General features: G+C 38.9%; 1 protein-coding gene across 4 annotated transcripts in view; it reads left to right on the forward strand.

Moving 5' to 3' along the window:
* Positions 1 to 24518, forward strand: part of PGCKA1 (PDCD10 and GCKIII kinases associated 1) — a 39800-nt gene that overhangs the window by 10552 nt on the left and 4730 nt on the right. For 2 of the 4 annotated variants that reach the window (XM_031504564.2, XM_031504563.2), the window contains exons 2-4: positions 9637 to 9686; positions 11991 to 12077; positions 14750 to 14804. The gene's annotated coding sequence lies outside the window, so the exon portion shown is untranslated. Of the gene's footprint in view, positions 1 to 9636; positions 9687 to 11990; positions 12078 to 14749; positions 14805 to 23074; positions 23149 to 24518 lie in introns of those variants that run through there. The other 2 variants (XR_013339803.1, XM_077782573.1) reach the window with 2 other exon arrangements.

Below are 24518 nucleotides of genomic sequence, written 5' to 3' on the forward strand. Positions count from 1 at the left end.
GCTGCTGTCAACCATGATGCTGTCAAGCCCAGTAACACAATTTTGTTAGGCAGTGTCTCATGCATTAAAAAAACTAATATCCCATACAGCTAGGCAGGGAATTGTGAATTGTTCTTCCATGGAATGGCACTTGACTGCAGCTGGAGTTGGACCAGAGCTGTGTCCCATGGACCCCTCCTGCAGTGCACCCACATCTAGAACAACAGAGCACAGGCAGGCAGTGCCAGCAGGAAGCACAACCAGGCTGCTGGGAGTTAGTCAGGCCTGTTAATCACAAAGGTGTCCTCTCCAATCATTGCTCCACCCAAAACACACCGCTAATTGCCCTTATATTAATGCTTTCACCTATTTCCTTCTTCTTAGCCTTTGCCTATGGAATCATCATTTCTCAACTTTCCATTCTTCTTTCACATTTGAAAAATTTTCTGCTATCTGAAAAGCTAATAAATGAAAAAAAACAAACAAACAAACAAAAAAAAACCCCAAAAACCACAAAAAAACCCAAACAACAGATCTTTCAATATAACTTCAACTAGCCAAGCTTTGTTCCTTCTGCACAGCATCACATACAGTGTTCCTTTCTAGAGGTAACAACATTGAAGAGTTTTCTCTCTCCTCTCCCAATTCAGGCTTTAGATTGCTGATATTTTAACACCATGTCACAAGTACAGATATTGCAGATTAACCCATGGGCTTTTATTGCAAACTCTCATGTTGGTTTTTGGCTATAAACACCACCTGAACAAGGAGCTGACTAACAAATACAACCTTTGTTACAGGAAGAAAGAAGGAAATCAGCAGAGAGCTGACTCTGTCTCACCTCTGGGGAAAACCACTCCTCCCTGTTGCCAGGGGCCACTTCAATGCTGCACTCAGAGCCAGGGGTCACCCTAGAGACAAGCTCAGCTGCAGTGCACTGGTTTCTGCAGGCCTCTGACCACAGGCTCTCACCTTATGATCTCGGGTCAAACTCTAGCCACAGCAGACTGGTGGTTTTTTCAGCACTTTTGTTCACTGTAAAGCTTCAAATTCACTTTCTCCTGTTGAATACATACAACACAAGGAGTGGGTGAGAAGAGGGCCAACTCTTAGCAGCAATTCAGCATCACAGAAATTTAATTGTGACAGGAAAATTCACAGCAAGTCACTTGTAAGTCACATCTGTGAGAACATTTTGCTACAGAGACAAAAAAGAAACATACAGCTTGATACAATTAAAGGATTTCAGAAGGTAATATGCCAGGTAGGACAGTGCGAAAAGGCCTTCTTTCCTGTAAAGGACAAAAATATCTTATTCCTTCAGACCTCTTCCTCACCTCATCACAATGAGATGTGTAGAATACAACTTGATCAGGTAGCAGAAGGGTTAGGAGAGCAGTGACTACATTTTAATGCAGATTTGTCTGTCCATCCTCGCTGAAATGAATTCTGATGTCTTTTTGATTTGAACAAGGTAGGATTTGATAGAATCTAGCTGTTATCTGGGTCTCCATTAGTAACTCAACCACTTTACTGTCTCTTTACCATCTCATCATTCCAGCACTGTGATCCAAACTGGGGCAGTGTCAGGATCCATCCCCATACAGGCCACCAATTGTTGGCATCAGTGTTTGGCACCAGTCAACAGTGGATAGGAAGTGACTGTCACCATTGGTTTATTATCTTCCTGCAAGACTTTCATACCTTCCCTCTGTGAGATCTCTCAGGCAGCACTGACTCCTTTTCTCTTCCTTCTGCACAGCCAGCTGACTTCTTCCTGTCCCTAGCAGACACACTAACCCTTACTGCCCCTAACAAAAACACCTGACCCTTCCTGTCCCTAGCAGACATGCTAACCCTTACTGTCCCTTGCACAAGCACCTGACCCTTGGTCCTCAGATCAGCACAGCCAACTGACTCCAACTCTCCTCCCAACCAGCTACCCCACTCTTTTATAACACCCATCCTTACTGGACACAGCTGTGACCTGTTAAGGGCAGGGCTGTTCCTGTTCTTTGGTAATTAGCACAGCTGCAGTCCTCAGGGGCAAGACTGCCTTCAGCACTATCTCTATTCTTACAATCCATCCTCCTACAGGATAGCAGCCAAGTTCTTTGGATATCAGACTGGGAAGGAGCACCAAAACTATGCCCTGATATTTTTTCCAGGGGCCTCAGAACCTTAAGGCTCTCTCAAATAGGTAAAGACCATCACAAGAATCATACTATAAAGGGGAAATAGTCTCTTCACAAAGAATTTTAAAAAGAAACCACAAGAAAATTGCATTTTCTCAACCTGAACAAAGCTACATCTTTGTAGCTTCTGTAAATCAGACTTACCTTTCCCTACTCATCCTTATTAACACATGCCATTTGGAAAAAAATATATAATAAATGGGAATGCCTCTAGATGTCAAAATCTGGGAAATGTATGCAGTGAATCGGCACAAAATGTAAAACACTGCAAGGGACAGACAGACCCCTGTAGGCTCCAGTCCCTGGTCCACACAAGCATCCCTGTCAGTAGAACCTGAGAAAGAGTTTAAACAACTGAGAAGAAAAATGAGTTCTTTGGGATGCATAATTGAACTCCAGGATTTTACCTGATTTTAACATTAAAAAATAGGCTTTGTCAAAGCTGAGGAAACATCCATTGACAGAATGAAATCACATGACTGTAGGACTGGTATCAATCATCTGTGACTGCATTGCAGAGAAAGGAAGTCTTTGCTAGACATATATATCCTCAGCAGCCTCAAAATTTGATAAAGCTCATTCAAGATGTGATACATAACATTTTTGAATCAAAAAAATCAAAAGAAATATTGAGTATTAATAACTTTTCATTATGTTTTCTGCTTAACATCCCTGGACTACGTACAAATCACACCAGTTAGTAAGTTAAAATGACAACAAAGAAATGAATACCTGAATTTCAGACCTTCTTTGTGAAGTGAACAAAGACTTCAAACAGGAAGGATGCCTCTCACCATTTAAAACTACCCCTGTGGTTTCAATCCTGCATATGCATATCGCAAGTAAGCACCAACACCTGCCAAGTAAGGCAGTCTCACACCAGCACACAGCAGGGGTCTCCTGGCACTGGAAATGTGACAACCCAGCCTGTATTAAATACCACAGTCACATTGCTTCAGCTGCAGAATCATTTCCACCTTGTGGAAAGACCAATGTGTACTACTCACAGCTCTAAAACAAGGGTGGTGTTGCATTAGTATAGTAAACTGAAGCAATTCGGTATAAAAGAATGATGGACTGATTTAAATCTGGCTTATTTATTAGTTTATTTTTGCTTCACAGCAGCACCATTTCTATGGCCAGATTGGGCTTCAGTCTTAAAGAGTTGCTTGGATTGTCAATCTCATAGGATTAGCGATCTTAAATTAAGGAATGGGTTGCAAGAAAAAGTAATTTCATGCTTTGAGAAGACCTTTGATTTATTTCAAAGGCTTGAAACCTAGAACCATCACTCCATAATATTTTTCAAATGTTGATGTTGTCAATGCATTTTAAATTAGCATTTAATTAGGTCAAAAAAAGAAAACAGAAGCTGCTGAAGAAAGTCCAGTAAGAATTTCTATTTCTAGATAAAGTTGCTTTAAATGCATAAGTAATTTTGCTAACTGTGGGATGTGATGCACACGACTGAGTTTATAGGTGTTTAGTGAGAGTTTGTGCCATTTTGTGTATCACAGTGAGCAGTCAGCACAAAGAGAATGATCTAAATATAGAAGAGTGGGCCTATAATTTCTACTCCTAATTTAAAAACTACATTTGCCCTGGATTGCAACAATGCTTACCTTCCTTCTAAAAACTTTCATCTGCCCAAATAAAAAAGTCCTTTTTAAGTTTTTTTAGCTCAAATGAGCATACAGACTAAGAAAGCTTTAGGGAACATTTCCTGTATTTAAACTCTGTCAATTAACAGTGCTGTACCCAAATCCCTTCCAAGCCATAACAAAATTGTATCAGTGTGGAAAGCAGAAAGTGAAGAAATAGAAATTAGGTCAGACTAATTGAATTGCAGTAGCTTGTCTGAGAAACACCTTTGCTACCCAGTTTGAAAAGATACTAAAAACCACATTAGGGAACTGTTTTCATTTTGAAAATCTTCTTCATTACTGCCTGCTTTGCTGAAATAACTTTCAAAATCTTCATCTTTGCTACTCCTGCTTTACTGAGAGGATTCACTGCTGATGCCTCCATCTGAGCTTTCATTTGTTTGGAGGATGAAAATAATACAAACATTAAAGATATAAATTTCAAATGGACAAGGACAATCTAGCTGCAGCAGGATTTTATGTGTCTTGTAGGCCCTTATGGGAACTTTAAATTTTAACAAAAAACTCCTATGTTTCTCACCCAGAGGAGGTGCCCCACCACAGTCTGGTCTCTGCACACACAGAAAGCAGAAGGAGAAAAAGGTAGAGCTATTGACTATTTTGGCAATGGGGTTTTCTGGCCTTTGGGTACAGCTTTACACCTCCCACACACAACCTGGGGAACTTCAGGAAAACTGTAAGCATTGAGTAAGCCTCACATTAACACTTCACCTCACTGACACCTGCTCCAGTCCTGGCTCTCCAGGACTAAGTGCTCCTGCTGCTCTGATGCAGACACCAGAAAGCTGTCAGCCAAACACAAACCCCACCCCAAAGATGTGACCGGAGTGTTCACACTGTGGGTGCAAGTATTTCATAACAAATAATAAACCAAATATATGTGTCATTTTAGCAAGGGTTGATTACACCAATTACAATGTAAGATGAGCTACCTAAATGAATGTCAACTACAGATTAAGGGCATTCACACATCCCTTTGTTGCACTCTCCATCAGTGGAACAGTGTTAGTATTGCTCTGAAGCAAGACAAAACCTGGTTCCACCCTCTCAAGAAAAACTCATTCTCAAAAGGAGGATGCACTCTACCAAAAACAGGAGGAAGAAGCAGCAGCCACTGCATTTCCCTTACCTTTCTAGAGGAATGTACATTATTAAAAACTAAATTTGGTAGTGCAGGACTTTCCAAACTCTAACTACAGGGAGTGGGATTATATACATATATATATACATATACATATATATATGTATGCAGATAGCAAAAATGATGAAAAGAACCTGCTCCTAAGTCTGTGTTTCCTAGCACTGAGGATTCAAAATGTCATCTGAAGCACCTCTGTTTCACATTGGCTCATTCTTTAATTGTGTCAGTATAATAGTCACACAATTACAAATTATAATCAATAAGTCCCACTCTGAAATCTGAGCCCTAAAGGCTATATATGTTATCCAAATATATATAACCAAATGCTAAGCACATTGGGATTCTTCCAACCACGAATTTAAGTAATTATGATTATTCCTAATGTTGCAACAGAAGCATCATGTTCAACTAATTATAGCTCAGAACATTTTTCTACTACATCTTCTAGAAAAGAAATACAATTTTTCAAAGTCACCCAATTTTCATAACCTTAAGCAAAAGACTTCAGCTAAATTTCTTACCTCTATTAGCACAGTCTTTACTATTAAGCCATTTGTGTAAGTTCATTTTTGACTGACTCTAATCTTCTGACTGACAGATTTATAGACAGACATAATGTGTTTCCTCAAGGGATTTTTCTACTTACAGAATCAGTCTGCAAACTTCTCATTGTCTGAATTATAGCCCATGATTTAATGTCATCCATTTCCACATCCTCAAAAATACAAGGGAGACCCAATTTCTAGAGGTGGCTCCCCGTGGCTCTTTGCCAACAAAAGTACTTTTGACAGTGAATGACACTCTTACTAAATTTTGTAGCTAAATTAGATGTTGCTTTGTCACTGCTGCCTGAAAACAGTCAGAGATGGGGAGATGCCTGGGTGCTCCTGTTTACAGAAACAGGCCCTAAACAAGGTAACTGCAACCCAGATAAAAGCTGGCAAGTTTACCTAATCACATGGATATATTTACATCAGGTAGTACATGCCACATCAGACAGTTTTAATAAAAAAGGCAGTGAGAAGAGACATCTACAGCACACACATCTCCCCTTCCCCTCCACCAGTAAATACATGATTTGCTGTAAGAATATAGACAAAAACTCCTCAGTAAGGGTGAGTGAAGAGAAGATTCACAGCAGGTCTACAGACAGGGCCTGCAGGGAGCAGAGCATCAGGAAACATGAGGTCAGGCTTACAACACAGCCTTGGCTCTGCTAGCTCTAGGTCACCTCTGACTGCTTGGTGACACCACAGCAGTACAGGCTGGCACCGATCCTCAGTGTCTGCCCCTACAGCACAAAGGCTGAAACAAGCCTTTCCCCCAGGGCATCCCCACCAAGCTGTGGCAGATGTAGAGACAGGAGAGATTGGCTCAGCTGGATAGAGCATGGTGCTAACACTGCCACAGCCCAATCCCTCTATGGGCCATTCACTTCAAAGATGGACTCAATGAACCTTGTGATCCCTTTCAACTCAGAATATTCCATGATTCTGTGAACAGCTAAACTCAGGATATGATTGTGGATAAGGTCTTGCCTTTAATTTGTCAGAGGCTTCAGCAATCAGGCAATAAAACAATAAAGAGCCAAGTTTAACACTGAAGTACAGGTGATTCACAGTCCAATTTCACCAAGTTTAAGGACCATACAAGTTTCTTGCCCTTGAAGGAAGGCCCACTGCCACAGAGAAGACACAGCAGAACACACAGCAATGATGGCTAAAGAGCAATAAATTACAGTTCATATTAATACATGATGCAAACCTAGGTAAAAAGGAGTAGAAGAAATGCAGCCTCTTCTATATTCCCTATACTGAAAAGAGGCTTATCCAGTAATACAGATGGAATGATGATTTACTTTTCCAATCACCCCTACCTAAGACCTCAGGATGTGCAAAATGGCCTTTACACAAAGTTGTGTTTGATGAAATCAGGATGATGAATTCTTTCTACGCTATAAAATGCTGTCAGATATAGCTGTAGTAATAATTTCAAAAAATATCAACCTTCAATTGACCATGTTATACATAGAAGAGAAAGTTAAAATATTTATTCTATACCTAGATGTGCAGCTACAGGTATGTTTCAACATTTAAATGTAGAGAAAGAGAAGCATTTTTTAATTTAAATTTATCTTGGATATTTTTGCCACAAATTTTTAAAAAATAAGGATCATGGATCTTGTGAGGATATGAGCATCTTAGGGAAAGGAAAAGACATTTGAGGATTTTGCCAGATTGAAATGTTCAGTGTCTTGCACTCCTAACACTTAGTCCAAATCTTAACTTCCATGTAAATATTCATAAATGCATTCACCACAGGTCTGGCAATGTTGTTAGGAATTTTAGAGGTCCCAGAATTATCTTTTCCTAGAAGACTCTCTAAGCAACAAAAAAAAAAAAAAAGAAAATAGCAAGAACTGATACTTTTAGTACAACATCACACAGTTCCAGTAATCATAGGAGGGTGAATGCCATTCTGCACCTATAGTTTTCAGAATACTTTCTCACTTGTAGGCAACACAGGGCATAGGGCGTATAAAGCAACATTCAACCATTTTTTCAGTATTTTCAAGCTTATTTTTCAGTATTCGAATGTACAACCTCTATTTTCCAATTTACTTGGAGATTATCACCACATCTCAGACATCCACACTAACCAAAAGTCCCATCCATATAGAGGAGCTCAAATAATGTTCTGAATAATTCCCCCTTATTAAAAAAAGGCCACATCTCTTTGTACACATTTTTCAGGTCCTTTAGATATCTAGACAATTAAATCCTACACTTTGCAGACTAGAAGAAAAGTGTCACCACCTTGTTACATAACAACGTAAACAAGGGGGAACATTCAGACAGGTCAAAAAGGGCACTAGCCCAGGAGTAAACAAAATTCCTCCTCCAGCATAACAAGTCTGGGCAATTGCCATCTATGAATTTGTTACCAAAGAAAATAGTATAATGAGTTTCCATAGAAAAAACCTAAACATTGTTCAGCATAACAACTATGAAAATGACAAAATCAAATTTAACTTTTAACAAGTTAAATGTTCTAGGAGAACATCTTCAAACACAAGAGACTTAAAGCCATGACTGATATGATGTAAATTTTATGTAATTCCAACTCCCCATAATACCTGGGGTATTTGTTTGCACAATTCATTCTGAGGTAGCTGGTGCTGACTACAGCACTGAACTGGGGTCTGACCCAGCCTGACAGTTTCTGTGTCTCTTTGCACTTAATAAAGTAGAACTAAAAATACAATAAAAATCAAACAATGCAGAGACATTCCTGGTGATCCATTGCAGAGACAGTTTTTTAAAGAGATTTTTCCATTTTTTTTAAATCCAGGGTGGCAGAAAAAATCTACTTGGTACTTTTTTTTCATACTATAATTAAATTCCCAATCATGGAAAACAGACAAACTCACTCTTTCTATTTTCCCCCGGAGTTTTCTGCAGCAGTCATTACTAATGCCTTTGTTAATCAGAAGCCGGCTGGAACTGAGGAAACAGGAGCTAACCTGCTGCTCCTCTGAACTGGGTATCCAAAGAACAAGGATTTGTTGCAGTCATTGCTTTGCTGAGGCATTCAACTGTATCTAGCACAATGATGCTGGTAAACATTCAGGAGTAAATACACAATAACATTTGTATGTTTACAGCATCTGTGAAAGGGTGTGGGTAGGGTGATTTCTCTGTGTTTCCAGAGAAAGTCAAACCCATTAATTAAATTCATGCTCTTGTCTTGCTTCAAAAGTAAAAAAAAAAAGATGATTTATGGGCACTGACAGCTGCAGGAAATGGTTTTACTCACTCACTCTCATTAATTAATTTTGAAGCATCTGGATTGGTTAATTTCTCAGATTCTAAACACACAAAAGGCTGCACATCCTCAGTTTCTGCAAAGAAAGAAAAATACCTGTTCCATGTAGAGAACTGTCTGTCATGGTTTCTCAGTGCTGGCTTATTGTAGCAGGGGTCCCTGCCAGGTAATAATTAGCATTGACTCCATGATTCCAGAAGGCTGATCAATCACTTTATTGTATTATACTATGTTATTAAGAAAACTCATCACCCTTACTGACAGTCCAATACAGTAGACCAATCCAAACACCGTCACCAATGAACCATCAAGAAATCACCCTTTGGTAAACAAATCTCCATAACACATTCCACATGTGCACAACAACAGATGCAGCAAGTGAAGATAAGAATTGTTTCTCATTCTTTCCTCTGAGCTTTCTCACAGCTTCTCAGGAAAATCCTGGGAGAACTATGTCTCTCTCTGTTCAGAGGATGTGGGATTAGCACACTGGCTGAATAGTATCTACTGAAACTGTGTGTGTACCTCAACATCTCTGTGCCTGCCTAGGCTACTTGTAGGATAGAGCTGTAAGAGGTTCCAGTCATAAAACATTTCTTATCCAGTATTATTTTACTTGTCCTGCAAGAAAAAGTCTAAAATGAGAAAGTAACACCTGTAGAACAGTGTAATCGACAAAGCAAAACAAAAAACTTTCTCTAATAACAGACCTAGGGAAATTGCCAGAAATACTCCCTTCTAAAGGGAATATCAATGTCTCTATGTTGCATATAATGATATATGCAAATACAAATATACAGCAATACAACAGTGTGTTTATTTCTTCTTCTAGGTTCTTTAAGCAGGAGGCAGATCACTAGCATTTGGGACTGAAAGCTGGAGGTAAGCAATCAGAAGACACTTAACATCCAAACTAGGAACAGGAAATTTTTACAGAAGTGGAAAATTTTGGGTGCTGAACTTTCTCCCCTGGCTCCTGTGAGATTTTTACTAATAAAGAACTATATAAACACAGACAGATTATATTGACATTGCATTACCTGCCCAGCAGAGCCATATGCTGCTTCTGCAGACGTGGCCAAAAAGATCAAAGCTTCCCATACATTAATGAGCTGAACCTGGGTGTTACATGTTTCATATCATGCTGTAGGCCTATATTGACCTATATTGACAGAGTGAAGGGCTGGGCTAGAACACTGGATCTTTCTTTCAATCAATTATTTTATGATTCTATAAAACACTCGGTAAAACATAAGGCAAATTTATTTTGTTGTGATTCATAGTCCAGACAGCAGAAAGCCTGCCAGGAACAAGGATACTGCCATCTAAAGCAGCTCATGATCACTAGTTACCAGGAAGAAATATAAAGTAACCAGCATGGTCTACAAAAGTGGTGGAGCAAACAGAACATAAAACTCTTTCTGCCAGTGACCCAAAGGGGCCTCACTAACAGATTACTGTGACTAAGAGCCTCTAGCCAGGCATGAATGGGCACATGATAGTGGGTTGCAGAATCAACTAAACAGACAACACTATCCCAAGGTGCCTTAGCTATTAGAAAGATAGCAGTTCTCCAGAAAACTCTTGTACAACTGTCAAGACCACAGAGCTCTTTCAAATAGCCTATTTTCAGCTGTGAATAAAGATCTCTCATTTTGTCAGCTAGTTTTTACCACTCAGGAAACAACCTGTGCCTTTTCAGTACTGATGAGGTGCTTCAAGGAGATTTGTCAAGTTAAACAGTATTCATTAAATGTTAACTGGTGCAGAGCATCTCACCTGCTAACATTCTTCATGTTGTTGGTGACAAGTTTCTTATTTACAAGGAGCAGTGTGATGACAGAATTCAAGAGCTGACATACTGCTATATTAAAAAAAATTAAATTCAAGAAAAGTTTGACAGAATAAATAACCTCAACATGATTATAATTCATATGTAGTTTTTGTTAAGAAAACTGACTATTCACTTGTCTTCCTCCTCAATTCCTTCAATGGACCAAGACCCAAGACAACTTTAGTTACCTACATTTCCTTCTTTTCATCCCTGTAGAGTCTAAGAGAGAAGTGTGCAGTTTGACAGTTGGAAGATTGTTTCTTCACTACAAGCATTCATAGAAACAACCCAGGATTTTCAAATTCAGCTTTGATTTCACAAAACTGCTCTTTTTCCTAAACTTAGAACAGAATCTTAAAGGCTTTGAATCCACTCCCAGAAAGATTATCAGATTTTTACCATGAAAATGCAGTGAGAGGACATTAACACAACCATATGTAAACAATCATATTGAAACACATGGGCACAATCAGAAAGAATGCATGGAAATCAGAGGTTTGTTCCACTGAAAATTAAATTGCAATGAAGAATTGAACTCACTAAAAAGAGCTGTTAAAAAAGCTATTGGACAACAGACTTTACAGCAGAGAAAATATTTGAATGGTACCACAAAAGCACAGGGGCCAAGGTTGTTAGAGAAGGGAAGGAAACAATAAGGAAAATGCAAACCTCAGGGCATTTGAATTAAATGGGCAATTAAAACCACTATTGATAGCTAAACATTTGGTGAAACTCTAGGGGACAGCATAGAATTCTAACACCTTTTATCAACAAAAGAAAACACCTAGTGTCTACAACCACTCCGCTCAGCTTGGAAGAGCAAGTTATGATTTCCAGAAAGAAAGAGTTAAGCCCTGTATTGTTTGAGTAAACTGTTAGTTCTCTTTGATCCCTAGGGTGAGGGAGACCTTTCTTAGGAAAAGTGCTCATCTCTTCACACATTGTGCAAGGAGAGGCTGTGTGTGGTGCTTGAAAGCTTCACAGTGGGAGCTCCGAATGGAGCACGGCCAGGGGTGGATCAGAGTGACAACTGTCCAGCCTGCTCAGAGAATGCAGCATCCCATGCACCTTTCCAGTGGAGGACAAGCACAACTTTTAAAACCAAAAGCCTAGAAAGAGATTCAAGAGCAGCACAAGAAGGTGCTCAAATAACTGCATCAAAAAGGTTAATTTTGTTCAGCACAAAACCACCCAGATCTGGAGCATACCTATGGCTATGTCAAAGCAGGTTTAGAGAATTTCATTTGCATTTTGGCTTTATGACTTTGAGATAGCATGTTTTCAGCAACTAAATGAAATGGAAAATGCTAATATGAGCTTCTGAGAGCCAAAAGATTTTGTTTAAATTCCAGGTTATTTTGGAATGTGAAAGCTACTTGCTGTTTGGATCCATGACAACCACGTAGACACTCTTCACTTGAACAAGCTACACCATCATGGTAAGCCATATTCCAAAGACTGGGTCTCACTGGTAATTGTGTTGTGTAATAAGCTGGAGTGACTAGGTGTATAAGGCTTCATGCTTCACACTTCTGGCTCACAGAGAGTAATATAAAAACTATTAAACAACATAAGCAAGAAGGATATGGCAACATACCTTGATTTATGAACACTGTTTTACACACCAGACAAGTATTAAGTTTCCCAGAATATCTCAGAAAGGATGTTGCTAAGCAAAGATGATGGTACAAAGAATACTTAACTAAGATGTCTGAATGCAATATATAGGACTAACAGCCATGCTTGAAACTATCACCAGCAAGCACAAAAGGAAAAATATCCAAATACAATTAAATACTTTAAACTTAAGTTTAAGAACAAATACAGAATCGTTTGTTTACTTTTGGGTCAAAAGCCAATTATACACACGTCAGACAGAAGCTGACCATCAAACCAGTTATCATTGGACATGATATAAGGAGTGACAACAATAAGCTGACAACTTACCAGCAGCTGTGACTCCCAGCAGCTCTCCTTTTTGGCATTTTGATTTTACATATCTACAGAATTATAAGAATTTCCTAGAAGATTCAAAATAAACAAACAAAACTCTAATAAATTAAAGGAAAACTCTATAGCTAACCAACTACTTCAGTACAAACAGACAAAAGGAATTTACAGCACTTAAGAATGCACTCGAAAGTTTAGTTAAACAAGCTACCTCTTTTGAATTTTTAAAATGAAATCTGCATCCTTTCCTAACTGGACCATGGGTTTTGTTTTTCATTTACTTTCACTGTATGCATAAATGTTTAGGCCATGGCTTATACAAAACAAATAAGGACATCAAGACAGAATTATAATGCAAGCAAGATTGTTAGATATCTGAACAAAAATGAAAAGGAGAAATCTTATAACTAATTAACTAATCATGCCTATATAAAAAATAGAATGTAAAAAGGACATAAAATGACCACAGTAAAAAGTTGCATAAAAACAGGAACACATCATGATTCATTCTTCATAAGCTTTATTATTCACTTCACATAAAGTACTGATCACACCTTTAACAGATGCACAAAAATATTCAAACCTTTGCAACAGTATAGTATGATTGAATAGAGCTATAAATCTTCAAAGTGCAGCACAAATATTAAGTTCTGAGAAGGATATGAAATGGTGACATAGAGGACACCTTAAGTGACTTGCTCTAAGGGCAAAACAGCAACATAGTGCATCGAGGCTGAATGAATCCAGCTTCTCCTTAGCAATGAGTCACATCAGATACCCAGGCCACTTAAATTTGCATTTAGGTTTCAATCATATTTCAGGCCTTTGATAGAAAGTCTTCTAAATGTCACCCATGGGTCAGACACTATGCAATGCTGTCCTCTTGAATTTGTAGGCTAACAGCAACCATGAAACTTACAACCATACAGCAGGGGTACTTTCAAACCTGGAAGCTAGATAGTGAAATTTGATAAGAACTAGTTAGAGTTTATCCATAAATTATGAGAACTATAACTGTAAAGACTATGTATGCAATGAGAGGATAGCAAAAACAGCAGCAGCAGGGATGACCATGTTGCTTGTACTATCCTTGTTGCCTTGTACTTTCCCACCCCAGCCCCATTGCCTGTGGATGCTGAATTGAGGAATGAACTACCCTGACAGATCCTAGGAGTGTTCTGCTGAAAGGGATCTCAAGGACAACAAAAACTTCACTCTCTTACAAGAAAAGCCTTGTAGGTTTCAAGAATGGTGCAAACTTAACACTGTGTGGACTTGTAGTTTCTAATGTAAGCTACACTGAGAATTTTCAAGTTGTCACTCATGCAGAGATGCTGAGAATGAAACAAAGTGCACAGACCAATTTCTAAAACCCACAGCAAAATAGTTTGCTCATGTCACAGAAGTGAGCTCGACATGGTGATTCATAGTCCTTATAGGTTTGCATGCACACACAAATCCACACCAGCTCACTACAAGGAATACTGAAAATATTTGAAATATTTGTATTTTTAAAGGAGGAAAAGCATCTGCATTTCAGTATTGTTATACTCTAATTCACAATTATCTCATTAATTTATTTGTCTCTTTAGAAATTCTTAATGTAAAACAATTTGCTGAGCTTTCCACTTAGCTGGAGCACATGTCTGAAAGAACAACAGCTTTACCAATATCTAGAATATTATTGCAATGCCAGAGGCATTTCTTAAGTTTCAAAGTTTGTGAAAATCTGAAGGGTGAAGTTCTGACAAGCACACAAGAACTTTTAACTGATACTATAAATATCCTGGCTTCTGGAAAGAAAAAAAAAAAAAAAGAAAGCACATAGGAAAAAAAGTCTCATAATAAAAAAAGGTCTCTGCATATTTGAAAGTTTTGTAATTTTACTGTTGTTGTTTAAACAATTCACATGAGTCCTAATCCACTGTAGCAAAGCTTATGCTCACTTTAAGCAGGTTAGCATTCCAGTTCAGCTCAAGGGGATGAGCATACTATTCAAGTGATTTATTTGATCACTGTCTAAATTTAAAATTCACAATGGTACCAAGAGGGGGTTGTCCTATTTCCACATTGTTGCAGTAGACAGTAAATACCTCAGAGGTTCCTTCTTACTTATGTGTACACGTGAAGAAACCACTTGCAAAGTGTTTTACTCTTGCAGGACCAAGACATTTAAAACAAATCTTTCAAGCAGTCGATGGAGTACAATTGGAAAGGTAGGATTATTTTTTTTCTCCTTGTGTAGGTTTAAAAATGACTGGCTGTTCACTATTGTAACTTCAGCATTCCACAACATAAACCATCTCTCTCTACAATACTCCACGGTGTTTTCTAATGACAACACTCAGCTGCTACAAGCACTAGTGCCAGAACAGAACCGTGTTTCTTTCCAACCCATAAGTTTCCTGATGCAGCAAATAAAAGCTTGCCAATTTCCACTCTGAAATTTAGAAAGACACGGTAGAGAAGAAATACAGGAGTAAAAAATTGATTCCATCTAAGACAGTTAACACAGGTGAAAAATGGCAAGAGAAAATGTGATAGTGCAGGCAAGTGCTATGGAAAGAACAAGAAGAATGGAAGGCAAGCAGAGGAAAGAGGGGGATTTGGGAAAAGATAACTAATTAGAAAACAAAGGATTAATTTGGTTTGAGAGGGAGAGCACACTGACCTCCGACAGTTGCCCTATAAAAAGCTGCAGGTTACGCCATCAAATGGTCAAACATAAAAGCACAACTTCCTGACAATGTTAGGAAATCTACATGGCCAATATGTTGAATTTTAGGGGGGATTTTGTTTTGTTTGGGGTTGTTTTGGTGCTGGTTTCTTTTTCACGGGTGCAAGGGTGTAGTTTTTGCTGGGTTGGGGTTTTTTACTTTTGCTTTTACAAAAGAGAATCATTGACTCATTCTAACTGCTTATGGCTTTATCCAATTTTATTGGTATTAAGAGAGGCTGATGTTCTGAGCACAACAACAATGCTACCACAATACCTGCCACTAGCAATATTTCATATGATATAAACAAATGAGAAGCATCTGAAATATTCAGGACAAGATGAATTTTGGGCACACCAAGCTACAGCTGAATACCAGAGCTGAGATCACATATCCTGCCTGGCCTAAATCCTGCCCAAACACATGTACACAGAACACTCTAATCCTTTATTTGAAGAAATCTCCATGGACATCCAAGTCTATTTTCAGAATATTGCTCCCTGAAGTAAAAATGTATGGCATACTGCTAAACTCCAGCAGCTTTTCTTCATACCCACTTCCAAAGACTCAACAGGGAAAAAACAAACAATTAAACAAAGAAGCACTGAGCCTTTCCATAGAACTGATGTGCAACCAAGAGATTTAATAAAATAGAATGACAGGATTACAGGAGTTAATCTGCTTAGACTTCATTGCTGATTTCCTAAGTTTCACTTTAACTTACAAGAATTTCACAATATCTAAAACATATGAGATCACCTCTCTCTCCTTTTCTGTCTTACTCTGTTCACCAAGGTCACCTAAAGATTCAAAGTCCTTCAACAGCCTATTTTAAAGATTCTGTTATCTTTGGCCCAAAATTTCTGCAGAGGTCAAATAAATCATTTTTGCACAGAACTCAGAGGCAAATACAAGAGGCAACAGCTTCCAGCAGATGGGCCAACAAAGAGCTTGATTTCATAGTGTACAGAGTGCTGCTATGCTGCTCGTGAGTGGCACTGTCTGGCAATGTACATGGCACAACCACAGAAGCACAGAATAAGCTGAGTAGGAAGGGCCCCACAGGGATCATTGAGTCCAACTCCTGGCCCTGCACAGCACCATCCCCAAGTCACACCGTGTGCCCAAAGCATTGTCCAAATGCTTCTTGAACACTCAGATTTGGCTGTGACCTCTTCCCCGGGGAGCCTGTTCCAGTGCCCAGCCACCCTCTGGGTGAAGAGCCTTTTCCTGGCATCCAACCTAAACCTCCCTGACACAGCTTCAGGCCACTGCCTCGGGTCCTGTTACTGATAACCACTGAGGAAAGATCAGTGTCTGCTTCTCCCCCTCACAAGGAAGCTGTAGACTGCAATAAGGTCTCCCCCTCAGTCTCCTCCAGGCTGAACAGAACAAATGACCTCAGAATATACTTAGGAAGCATTCTGACTTGTCAATTTTTTCTCACAGACTAAATCTTACAGCAGTAATGCTGTAGCTTTCATGCTCACTGTCTGACATTTTTGATTTTTCTAATGTCCCAAGTAGGATTTCTCATTGATAACAGCATCCATAAATCTGCACAGAATTATTCCAGGAGGCTAAAAAAATAAGCATATATATATATATATATATATATATATATATATATATATATATATATGCGGTTGAGAAACAATCTGCATCTAGAAAGTACTTCTATATTTAAGCAGGCTTATATCAGTTGATTCTGTAAATGGAAATCTAAGAAAAAGTGACTTTCAGGCCAGAAGACAGCACCCACATCAAGTCCCAGTCAAAACTACAGAGAAGGCAGTGATTGCTTTACACCATATTCAAAGAGTTATAGAATTCCATCATAAATTAGTATCCCCATCTCAGTTTGACCCTCAGTCAGTAAGATACATTCACAGCTATCAAAATCATATCCTTGATGGCATGCTCTTAAGCAGTTTTCTCAAGCCTGCCACTCGGAAAAGAGCAAAGTATAAGCAAGGGAACTTTGTGAATTGTAGAACTATGGCAGCCCATCTCAAGACCAGATTCTAGAGCTGTTTCTATGTTAAAGGTTTTAAAAAGACATTGGGTACAACCAAGGATTTTCAGGTGAAGGGCTGGAACCCAATAATCCATTCTCCAAAGTGCACAGTCGCACAGAATCACATAGAGACATTTTAACTCTCAAGAAAACTGACATTTCAGACACAGTCCCTCTGTTACATAAAAATTGGCTATAACTAATTTGAGGCTCCACTTGTGTTGCCAAACACAGATCCCCACTCAGGCTTAGCCTAACACAATTACTGACTGACATATAGCTCCTCTGCTGATTGTTTCTCTCACATGTATGTGACCATCTGCTTCCCATTTTTGCCTTGTCATACATTTAGACCATGAATCCCTCAGGAAGGAGCACGTTTCTATGTTTGCCTCTATACAATATGGGACTAAACAGGACTCAGGGTTTTAGGCCCCACTATTAAACAAGCTATTATATGTTATGGGATTGATAATTTTAAAAGACATGAAACATAAACTTCAGTAATTTAAACACTAGATTACGTAATCTGGGTAAAACCAAATGTAGTAAACAAGCTTAGCTGAAGAGGAAATGAATGGGTTTATGCTACCAGCTATATTTGCTTTTCCTTTATGCAAACTGGCTAATGATTGTGAGAGTTGTACCCTTTTCGCCACACTTCCTTTTATTCTTTAAAAATAAAACAATCATTTTGTATGGTAAATAATGGGGGTAGGGAAATGTTCTATGACCTAGTACTGTGAATTATGAGGAACTAGTCAGAGAGAATGTATTTCCTTTTAAGTATCTTACAAATATTTAAAATCAATTGCAAAGAGCATAACAGGAAAAAAATTATATGTTCAGATCACCTCCAAGTTTTTACCCTCTAGGGCACTCTGCTGCAGCAATAACACCTCACAAAAAGGTCTACCTTCCATGTGAGCTGGCCTTACTCTCTCAACTGTTTATAAAACAGTCAACAGCTACCAGAAATAGTAGCCAGTGAATGAAATAGTACAATAATGACTTCTTTAAAACAAAACAAAGAAAAAACTAACTAAAACCAGAACAAAACCAACAACACAAACCTCAAAACTGTCAAGGTAGAAATAAGAATCTATGATGAGAATTAAACATGGCACTTCATATGCTGACTAATACAGTCAGGAAGCCACCAGGAGTAAGTGGAAGGTCTGGCTGACCTTACTGGTTTGAAAAGAAGGACATTTTGAGGAGGAGCCTAGCAGGATTTAACATAGCTATGCATATTATTATCAGCTTACACAATGACCAACAGTTACAAATCAAAATAGAACACCTTTTGTAAAACTGATAGCATCTACTTTTCATTACCTTCCCCTTCAGCAAACACACCCACAAACAACAAGTGCAGGTGTGCTCAAGCAGTATGGGTAACACCCAAACTTCCCTGCCTTGAGACCTGCCCACTGCTGCCTCTTAGTTTTGTGCAAAACAGCTGCATGGAAAAGTGAGAACGTGAAGGGGCAATGTGGGAGCAGAAAACCTGTCAGCATCTGATAAAAACAAAGCTAGATGCCTGAGGTATGGGAAGAGAGCAGCTGTAAATAAGTAGAGCATTTGCTTCAATCCAGGTGCTCCCCATTCCAGCTGAAGTGTTCACACAGGCACGTAACAATTAACAGGTACTGCCATTGCCAACTATACTGGTATCATTTCTTGGCAGTATAACTACACATATGTAAGATAATAAGCACCTATTTTTCTATTATAAGCAGAGCAGACTAAATCTGACCTTTTGTCTGCATTTTGAGAAGACAAACGCAGCCAGACACTTGCATTACTCTGACCATCCCGACTGCCAAAGCAGTTTCTCATCAGATCCAGATCCATCATGTTGGCAGAATGCTCTTCCCCTGCGCTGAGAAATGTCACAGCATGCACCCACAATTAGGGGGCATGACAGACTTCTGCACAGTAGACATACCTCTCAGCTAGGACACTGTACTCCAGCTTGGATAGTCTTATGAACAATGCAAAGATATAATACAGAATTTATTCTATTAGTACTATTTCATGTACATAGCAATTAGAGTTGACTGATACTGTTGTGATCCTGGAACTGCATATTTTTGTCAAGTATTACTATTGCAAATTTCCTGGATAAACACTTAATACTTCCATACCTTTTCAGATTACATAACACAAATAAAGGTTAAAAGCATGATAGCATACTGGTTATTTGGTGAGTAGGCCATACTTTGATGATTAGCTATGCAATATTGAGGGCTCATCTGGCAAGTATAGTATTTGTTATTCGGGTATTTGATATTCATAGAATCATTGAAAGGCTTGGTTTGGAAGGGACTTTAAAGACTGTGTAGTTCCAACCCCTCTGCCATGGACAGGGATGCCACCCACGAGACCAGGTTGCTCAGGACTCCATCCAATCTGGCCTTGAACATTTTGAGGAATGGGGCATCCACAGCTTCCCTGGGCAACCTGTTCCAGTGCCTCACTACCCTCTGGGCAAAGAACTTCTTCCCAAAATTTCTGTTTTTTCAGTGTAAAACCATTCTGCTTACAAGTAGAGCAGTACAACCATCACTATCTACAAATATAGAAAGTTGCTGTCCTTCATTTTTATAAGCTCCCTTTAAGTACTTGAAGACCACAACAAGGTCTCCCCAGAGCCTTCTCTTTTCCAGGCTGAACAACACCAGCTTTTGTAGTTTCCAACCCTCTGAACATTTACATCACTTTTATTTTAATCTCCAGAAAAGTGTGGGATTCTGCTAACTAGAAACAATTCTGTTTAAATTTAACTTAGTTTGTAACTGATGGGCAAGACTAATTTGCTTTGCACCTTGCTATGACTGCTCACACACCTTTGTCATTTAAGGATTCAGTTATTCTGCTATGTATTACCTTGATTAAGCAAAATCCTTTTGTGATATCAGATCTACTTCCTCAGTAATGAAAAAACTACGCTGTCAGAATACAAAGCATCCAAATTTATGAGGCTGTAACTGTGAGACTGCTTTAATTTTTCAGATAATAAGCAACACATGCTTCTGATCAGTGACATGCTTCTTATCAGTGAAACCTTCTCGATTTTGACAACTGGACTGATTAAAGCCACTTTTCTCCCTTGAAAAAGCTACAAGTCTAAATCAGTTTCATGGCTTTACTATGAAGAAACCTAAATTTTATCCCTAAATCCCACACATAAAACCAACATCAACTTTCATGTCTTGAATAGCACAGAGAGCACATCAAATTCTTCCCTCACTGAAATAAATAGCCATTGTCTGTACACAGCATCTGTGTGTAATATTACCCAGAAGTTTGACACTTTAGTCAGGAAAATGCATAATATCAGGCCACCTTGTACAATGTAAAATCCATGGGCTTAATTCTGCCTGGCCAGGGAGAAAGAGAAAAAAATCACCTTAAAAATCACATTATCACTCTTAACAACTGATGACAGTGTATGGATTATTTGCATTCAAGCAAATTCTGTAAAAAACAAGAGGTCCAGTTTGAAAAGGAACAAGCAGAGAGTGGCAATGAGAGCCAAACATCCAAAACTGACAGCCATAAGTCACCACTGAAGTTAGGCTGTGACTCAAGAAGTTTTATACAAGTTTTTGAGAATTCTAGATGTGTCAACTTCTCCTGTCTTCACTGTTAGCTGCACTAGAAATACATGCAAGCTGTTCAGCAGGCAAATAATATTCTCAGTGGAGAATAAAAGTGTCTGACAGACCTGTGCAGCTCCAGAGTGCTGTAAAATAAAGAAAAATAGGACAATCAACAATAACCTTGGTAATAACCTTGTGCTGGCTGGATAGCACAAGGCTTTTTCTGTCAGACACTGACACTCCTTATTCCCAAATATAGAGCCTGCCTCCCTCAAAAGAGAAGAGTAAGCAGCACCAGAAAAAGCACTTGCACAGTTTTCTTTTCTCGCAGAGCAGCAGAGATAGGAAAGACTGCAGGGTGACTCAAAGTCAATCCACAGGTCATACTCTGTCAGCAGGATGGCACAGCCAGGTATCTCACTAGGGCTGGACTGTAAGATGGCTGAAGCACAGGAACAACACCTCAGTGCTGCATTTTAAGAAAGTGTGAACAAAAAGACTGAAGTCAATTCAGCTAGCAAAAAACAGACAGACTGAAATAACTCATGAGGTGGGATCTGCTTCCTATAAGGGACCATATTACAGTTCCTCAGTTTAGTTCATTTATTTTAAATTATATATGTCAATTGAGTTATTCCCTGAAGTACATTTAAAATAAATTTCCAGATTAAGATTCAGTCTGGAAAAATGAAATTAGATTTTGGTCCAGCTCTAAGTATTGGTCTCAGTGAAGGTTTGAGCACAGACTGTGCTCTCCATAGCCCATGGTATAATAATAGAATAGTTTGGGTTGGAAGAGGTCACCTAGCCCATCCCCTCTGCAGGGACATATTCAAGTAGATCACGTTGTTCAGATCATTCTAGGCCCAGGATGGTTTGGGTTCTCCTACTCCCCACACCTGCACCTCTTCTGAGGCCCTCTGGTCTCAAAACAGTGATGGAGCTCAGGAAAAAGCCCACAGGATTTGAAGGGTTCTCTGTATTTTAAGTAAGACAGTTCTTACAGATTATATTCATCCAATAGTAGTGATTAGCCTGCACAGTGTGTGGCTGAGTTATGTTCCTCATCTTTTTTCCTTTACATGGTTTTTCCTGTTATTCTCTCCCCCACTCTAGCATGGGCTGGTAATTTTTTCTGCTGTGTGTTTACTAGTTTTCTAAATTTCTAAATATAGTTCATCTCAACTCTACCACTACTCCTACAGTTTTTCTGTGCTTCTTCTATATTATCTGTCATCCAGATCAATTATTCCTCTGCCTCCCCGCCTCAGAAACACAGAGGCTCATAGAATGGTTTGGGTTCAAAGGGAGTATAAAGGTCATTTCATCCACCTGCCCTACAATGAGCGTGGACACTGCACTTCCTTCCTCCAGCCCAGGCACATCTGAGCCTTTGTCAGACCTGCACATGCTGAGAACAGTCTCTGAAATCTTCTGAGAGATATGAATGCCTGCTTAGCACAGAAGGCAAACTGCACCTCCTGATAGAAGCTTGTCAAGTGCTAGAGCTCTCTAAGGTTATTCCCACCCTACATTCTCTATATTTCCTCTGTACATATTTCTGTGCAAACTCTTTCTCTTCCCACACTTGCTTCTGTGCATATGTCTCCTAGCTGGTTAGAATTTGGCATCTATGTTAGCAAAGAAATACTAACAAAGTCAATTGTGTTTGTGTTAGTGTTACTAGTGAGTCAGCCAGACTTAATTTTGATGAACAAGGATTTCTGCCCATGACAAAGAGACTGGTACCTCAGGGCAGCATCCTCAGAATGGACAGGTTTTACTGAGAGGTGCAAAACACAGAAAACTGATGGGGAACACACTGGCAGGATCAAGTCTGAAGGATGCCTCTACTAGAAAATGTAATCAGAAGGAGGCACCTCAGGCCCCTGGGAGATACATCATCGAGGCTCAGATAATACCCATGTAGGAAAAACCTCCTTACTTGTTAAGGTAATCTAGAGGGAAAGGATGGAGGAGAGTAAAAAGCCAAACAACAGAAGCATCAGGGTCTGTGGGATGAAAACTCCAAACAAACTAAAACAAACAAACAACAAAGAAATTGGATTAAAAATAATGATCCAAAATCAGAGTTTATCTGTTGAGACCGACTAGAGAAGCTATTTTAATATTGTCTCCCTCAGCTTTCTGCCTCTGCTCCTGGAGGTGTTTAAAAGGAATTTAAAAATAAAAATCAAGACAGAAGAAAAAATACACCATGAAGAAAAGTAAGACTGAACTTTTTCTGTTTCCATGTAAACTTCAAAAAAATATTGAGAAAGGTGCCAAACCATTTTTATGACCTAAAAATATTTCTTCTTCCCTTTTCATGACATTATCTCGTTTGCCTTTTATTTACTCATAACACAGCCACAGTTTAAATAGACAATATGGCTTATGTTAATTACGTAATTTAGAGCCAGACACCTTGTGTTTCTCAAATCTGATAAAGAAAAGCAGACTTCTCTTCAAGCACACTGTGGCTTGAAACACAAGGCTGTGGGTTTGGAGTCAGACATTTTTCTTGTTATCTTCACCAAGGTCTCACACTTGAAAGAGAAGTCCCACCTCATTCTCTTAGCCGGCGCCACCATAATTGTTTTTAACCACCTTCCCTTTTTCAGCATTTGTTTTACTGCTGGGATTTGTGTCCTGCTCTCCTCAAACTAAGACTAATTACTACCTTCTTCCATTGTTCCATTTTTTTTCCAACTTTTTTCTTAAGAAGTTGCTCTTCAGTATCATATTGCTTTAAAGGAAGAAAGTCAGTCTTTCCTAACATCAGGTGTTCCTTGTCTCTCTGTGAACACTTATTTAATACATTGCAAGCACATTATATTTAGACTATCTTTTGACACAGTCAGCTAAAGGTCTGCTGGGGTAGCTGGGCTAAATACACAAAGCTGGGCCTCTTCCATCTCTTTCACTGTAGAAAAGAATCATAACTTTAAATTAAACGAGCACTGACACTGAATATGCAAAACTCAAGGCTATTCTACACTGTCACACTGCAAGAATCTGATTATTTTGTAGAGCCTGGTACAAGCTCATCCACACAAACACACTTTAGGAGATTTAGCAGCTACTAAAAGCTGAAAAATTCAAGTTCAAAATTTGAAAGAGTAAAAAAGATTAATCATAGGCCTCCTTCATTCCATTTATGTTGACAGCTCTGTCTCATTCCTTCAAATGCTCCAAGTGGTCCAGTCCACATCTGAAAAAACTTTTTAAAAATCTCTGCTTAACATTTTTGCAGAGCTTTAATGCCAGGTGATCTATTCGTGTTCAGGATTAAGTAACTGTGTAATAACTAGTGACAGACATTTACAGACCTTCAGAAACGTCATGGTCAGGAAAGAATCATATCCAAGATTAATGGCAATTTGATCTGAATTCTGAGAATCTGAATGTTAAAGCCAAGGATTTTACTGCCACTTTAGACAGGCAGCCTTTTTCCAAGGGGAAAATAGCCCCCAAAGTGTTCCACAAGAGAGCATCCCACATCATGTCATGTTTTTTGGAAATTATCTCATCAATTAAGCAGCACAGCATATCTGACAGCACAAATATTTAATAAGGATGCAAAGT

The sequence above is a fragment of the Lonchura striata genome, chromosome 4 (genome assembly GCF_046129695.1).
Source record: "Lonchura striata isolate bLonStr1 chromosome 4, bLonStr1.mat, whole genome shotgun sequence".
Lineage (NCBI taxonomy): Eukaryota > Metazoa > Chordata > Aves > Passeriformes > Estrildidae > Lonchura > Lonchura striata.